Below are 6,195 nucleotides of genomic sequence, written 5' to 3'. Positions count from 1 at the left end.
GGGGACCTGAGCTCCTCTGAGCCAGAGTCGCTCGGAGGTCAATGAAAACTCCCAGCTGAACCTGCGAGGCGCCGGGTGAGACCGGAAGCCCCTCTTGACCCATTGCATGCTGGGAAGCGTAGTTCGCACAGCCAGCGGCAGTCCAGTCGCTACTTACCCGCGTTAGGCCAAAGCTATATCGGCCCCCCGTCCCGCGCTCCGCAAACTGAGGAAATGTGGAGGGTGGAGAAGGCTGTCCGGGCCCTTCTCCCACCCTGGGCCTCCAGGCCCTAATTTTATCGCGAGAGGGAAGTGAATGACCCAAGGACTGGGCTCTGCCTCCTGAACACCAGGGCCCAACTCTGGACCGCTGACTCCTGTCCAACAGGTAGTGCTGGCCATGAGCCGCTGACCACAAGACTTAACCCTACGGCCTGGACTGTGGGCCTCGGCATTGTTTGCTCACCTCCATTTTAGCTCTTGTATAATACTTTTCTCAGAGTCATTTCCTTCTCTCCCACCCTTTCTTACCTCATTGGGATAGTAATACCGTAAATATAATAATAGCTAATGCTTATGAAGTGCTTAGGTTCCCGTGTTCCAGGGGCTTTATCTATTAATTCGTTTGATTCTTTTTTTAAAAATTTATTTATTTTTGGCTGCGTTGGGTCTTCGTTGCTGCGCGTGGGCTTTCTCGTTGTGGGGAGCGGGGGCTACTCTTCGTTGTGGTGCACGGGCTTCTCACTGCGGTGGCTTCTCGTTGCTCTAGGGCGCAGGCTCAGTAGTTGTGGCACATGGGCTCAGTAGTTGTGGCTCACGGGCTCTAGAGCATAGGTTCAGTAGTTGTGGCACATGTGCTTAGTTGCTTCGCGGCATATGGGATCTTCCTGCATCAGGGCTCGAACCCATGTACCCTGCATTGGCAGACAGATTGTCACTCTGACACCAGGGAAGCCCTAATTCGTTTAATTCTTAAACAGTTCTATGAGACAGGAATTGTCCCCATTTTATAGATGACCAGATTTGTTGTTATATCCTCTGTACCAGTGGCAACTCCTAGAATGAATGATTTTATGAGAGAGGCAGAGGTACAGCAATCAGTCCTTAAGAGGACTTGTCTTTAGATAGCATGTTTAGAGCAAATACTCTTGATTATTCAGATTGTATATTTATTTTAGGTGTCTGGTTGAGATTATGACCACTACCTCTGTTTTGGGCCTACCGTTAAATTCATTAAATATTTCTTTAAAAAGCTTTTGCTGGGGTGGAGGGATAAATTAGGAGGATGGGATTAACATATATACACTACTATATGTAAAATAGATAACGAACAAGGACCTACTGTATAGCACAGGAAACTATACTCAATATTTTGTAATAACCTGTAAGGGAAAAGAATATAAAAAAGAATGTATGTATGTATAACTAAATCACTGTGCTGTACATCTGAAACTAACATAACATTGTAAATCAACTGTGCTTCAACTAAAAAAATAAATAAAAAGCTTTTGCTTTCAAAGGTTTGTATTATGCAAATAATACAAAATAATTACAGCCTTAGAAAATACAGATAGTTATAATTTAAAAAAATCATCCATAATTCTACCATCTTCAAAGAAACAATGGTCAACATTTTGAACTTTTTGTATGGACATACACTATAATTATACAGTCAATATTTGTTTCATGGTTAAAGGAATGGAAAGTCCTTGCCCGAGCAGACATTTCCTGAATGGGATTTGCCCAAGTAGGTTGACATACTGAAGCATTTGCACCAGCAATCCAAGTATTGGAATGAAAACTGTGTCCGAAATGTTAGAGAACCTTTTTTGTTTTTCCTTTCTAAATGTTGTTGGGGACTTCCCTGGCGGTCCAGTGGCTAAGACTCCACGCTCCCAATGCAGGGGGCCTGGGTTCGATCCCTGGTCAGGGAACTGCATCCCACGTGCCGCAACTAAGAGTTCACACGCCAAAACTAAAGATCCCACACGCAGCAACAAAGATCCCAGTTTGCCGCAACTAAGACCCGGTGCAGCCAAATAAATAAATAAATAAATAAAAATTTTTTTTTAAAAAAAAAGGTTGATGAAGTGTTGAGGATGACTTTTTTTTTTTTTTTAATGTTTGGGTCCATGGATTGTGAAATAAAAGCAAAAGAAAAGAAATAATTTAACCAAACCCTTTTCCCCATTCACTCAGGAATGCTCTCCAAAGTCCTGGAGCAGCTCTGGGGGGAAGGGAAGAGCCCTGCGCTGTGAATTGAGAGGTCTGAATTCTAATCTAGCTCTGCTTTGGGGCAAGTCGATTTTTGTTCACTCGTTCATTCAGTCTCTACTGTGAGCCTACCAATTTGCCAGATCCAAACAGACAGGGTTAATGCTTCCTTGGAGATTTGCCTGGAATACTCTTCTTCACTCAACTAACACCCACCCTTTTAAGAAAGCTCTACCCTCAGATACTGTCACTGACACATTCCCCTGTTACCATCCACATTCCAGGCACCACGTGTTTACACTGGTTTCTGTGATAATTTAATCCCCCCCCAAAAAGATAATAAACTCAAAAGGATAGGGACCCCTCCCTTTCATTTTCTCTACTCTAGTGCCTGATTCAGGGAAACCCTCAGTACATATAGATCGAATACATGCTGCAAAGAAAAAGTGTGACTGCTTTGAGAGTGTTTAAGAAGGGAATTTAATCTGGTCTGGTACCGTCAGGGAATCTCTGAGGAAGTGTCCGGGAGGATAAGTCTTTAGGAGGTGGAAGAAAGCGTGTTCTGGGCAGAGGGACAGACCCTAAGCAAAATCTCTGAGGCTGGGAGGAGCCCCCCCCTCCCCACCTTGTGGCAGAGAACGAGGGGGAGGGGTTGTTGCAGAGGGCACAGACTCTGCAGGGGCTTGTAGACCACATTCTGCAAATTTATCTCAAGGGCAATGGGAAATAATTGAAAGGTTTACATTTATATTTGAAAAAGATAACCCTGGCTGATTTAATATTTTACATGTGCCCATTCTTCTTTCACCCACCTGTGCTGTTAGCCAGATTGGATTTATTCTGCATGGTTACCTGAGGCAGCGTGAGCCTCCCTGGAGGCTACAAGGTTTCAGATTAACACTGAAAAGGAAAGTCAGAACTAACAAAGCTTTCCAAGGTGGAATGAGCAGTCCACAAGTCTGTATAACCAGGGTCTTAGATGCTGTGGGGGTGAGGAGTACCTAGCATCGAGGGTTCCCAGATCCTAGTTCTACAATACAGTTATCTGGGGAGTTTTGACTTTTACTTAGTTATTTATTTACTGAGTTCGCAATCCATTTACATGGGACAAATTCAAATGATACCAAAAAAGGCCTAGACAAAATCTCCCTCCCATCCCTGTCTACCCTGTTTTCTCCCCGTTGGTCATCACTGGCCAGCTTTGTGTGTGTGTGTCTCCTAGAGCCTGTGTCTGTGCTAACAAGTGCATTTACATATTCCGCCACACATACTTTTCATTTTTCACAGACGGCAACAACATGTTATAAACACTGTCCTGAATCTCGCTTTTTTCCACTTCATATATCTTGGAGTTGGTTCCATATTAACAGATAAATTTCCTCTTTTTTTTTTTTTTTTTTTAATTGCTACCAGTTTGGGGAGCTTGTTTGAAAATAGAGATTCTCTGGTCTCCCTTGGATATTTTGACTTCATAGGCTTGGTGTAGGGCCCTGCCTGGAATCTGTATAATCAGAAAGCTCTATGAATTGTTCTGAAACACAGGTTTGGGAACCACTTAACTGAATGACTTTTAAGGCCACTGAATTCCAGAGATCCCACACATTATTTTAATACATAACTTGTGTTTATCCTGGTTTGTGCTGGGTAACAAGCTCTGTAGGATGGTATTCTAAGCACAGGCTAAATCTTGTCTCATGGTTAAATGTCTGCTCTGGGATAACAAACTTTTCTAGCAGAAACCGCACCCCCACCTCTGCCCATTCTTTTGTGGGTGCTTCCTGAACAGTGAAACCCACCCCCAGTACTTTTTTGGCCTCCTGCATTACGGCAGAGAACTCCCAAATTCCCGTTACTGATAAGAATATCTCGCCTGAATTCCTGTCCCACATCTGAATTCACCTAGAGTGGCCCGCCGGCAACTCACAACTCTACTTACCTCAAGTCCACTTACTTCTCTTTCCTTCCTAACTGGACTTGTGACCCTGCCTAGTGCCCTTGGCAGGAAAAGGCACCGGCACCTTCACCTGCCTGTTCTTTCCCCGCTGCTGACCTGATCTGGCTGGACTCCCAAGCCCTTGACCCGTAAATGCTCTTTCTAAATGCAAATCTGATCTCCTCTCACCCTCTGTTTGAAGCCCTTTCCTGTACCCCCCAACTGCTTAAAGCAGGGGCTCCCATACGTTTTGGACCCATGACCTGGAACACACATATCAAAAAGTTTTCAATACATCATTTACTCAGTACTACCTGTAATACACTGTTTTCTCTTTTATTTTTGTGACTTAAAAATCCTAGCTATGAAAAAATTTGAAATTTTAAAAAAATCCTAGCTATGAATCCCTAAAATAAATGTGTTGTGATGGCCTGTGACCTACACTTTGAAAAGCAGTGGCCGATAGGCTCAGTAAGCTAATAATGGTGTTCATCTCAAAAGCTGTATGAAAAAATAATGTGGGAATTCCCGGGCAGTCCAGTGGTTAGGACTCGGCGGTTAACCTGCCGTGGCCTGAGTTCAATCCCTGGTCAGGAACTAAGATTCCTCAAGCTGCTCGCAGAGCGGCCCCCCAAAAAAATCTCAGAAAAATTCCTTCCCATTCCTCCTGTTTTGTGTAGTTTATTACTTGGCTCAACATCCCTGTTCTTGCGTTCATTCACTCAACAAATGTTTATTCATTGCCTACTGGGACAAACCTTGTGCTAGAAATAAAATGCCACAATCCCTACCCTCAGCAGCCTTACATCTGCCAAATACAGTCTCACAGAGGAATGCTTACAGTGATGAAAGCATTATCATGATAATGGATGCTGTCTGGGGCAGGCTGGTGGAGCTAGGAGGAGGGGTGGAGATGGAGACTCAGAAAGCTGGAGTGGGAAGGAAGGGGGGACTTCCCAAAGGAGATTAAAGCTACTGAAGCTTGAGGGTGTAGGTTGTTGGAAAAGGGTGATTCGGGGTGGGGTGAGGTGGGGTGATTTTTAAGGAGAGGAAAGAGGCCTCAGAAGCCAGGAGGTGAGGATACTACTTCTGCAGAACGGGCTCATGGGAATGGCTGTGAGGACACAAGTGGGAGGAAGGGGACAATTCTTGAAAGATTGAGCAAGCTGAAGGGATTGGCCTCATCCTGTGGACAGTGGAGGGTGTGGAGGGTGGATGAAAATTGCTGCAGGGTGGGTCAGTGGGGGAGAGTAGGGAAGCCTGGGGAACAAGGAAGGGGCTGTCCAAATAGTTCCGGTGGGGAATGGCAAGATCCTGAACCGAGGCGGTGGGAAGCGGGGTGAGGTCTCAACAATGGGAAGAGGGGTGTGAGTGACCTTAGGAGCTGAGGAAGGAGATGGAGCTCACTGGGTTTTGATATCTGAGTCATTGAGGTGGGGGAGGGAACGGGAGGAGTCTAGAATGATTTCTAGGAAAGGACTTAAGCACCTGGGTGGGTGGTGGCATTATTTCAACAATAAGAGGCACAGTTCTTGGAGGAATCTGATGAGCTCGGTTTTGGGCTTGTCTACTGTCTGCGGGTTGGCACTGGAGAGAGATTTGGAGTTCATTAGCATAAGGATGATAATGTCCACTGAGGGTGTGCAAGGAGTATTTTAGGAGGCTGGCTCTGGAGGGCACCAGCACTGAAGCCTGGATGCAGCAGGAGAGGCCCAGGAAGGTGGGGCTGGAGAAGCCACCGCAAGGCAGGAGTGGCCAGTCTATGGTTCAATCCTGGTGACTGAAGGGAGTCACTGAAGGGGGCCATGCAGAGGTCTTCATCGTGTTGAGTGAGTGGTAGAGGTGGGAGGTGAGGAAGAAGCCACAGGAAGGCTCTGGGATGGCAAGAGATGGCACAGAAGGTATAGTACAGTTCAAAGTGTACCAACAAGCACTTAAACAAATGTTCATAGCCACGTTATTCGTTTTAGCTCCAGCAGAGAGCAACCCAAATGCCTATCAACCATAGAATGGGTACCTGGAGGTTCTTTCATACAGCAATGAAAAGTAAAAACTACACCATTGGGACT

Source organism: Phocoena phocoena, chromosome 10 (assembly GCF_963924675.1).
Source record: "Phocoena phocoena chromosome 10, mPhoPho1.1, whole genome shotgun sequence".
Lineage (NCBI taxonomy): Eukaryota > Metazoa > Chordata > Mammalia > Artiodactyla > Phocoenidae > Phocoena > Phocoena phocoena.
This window is presented reverse-complemented; position numbering follows the sequence as displayed.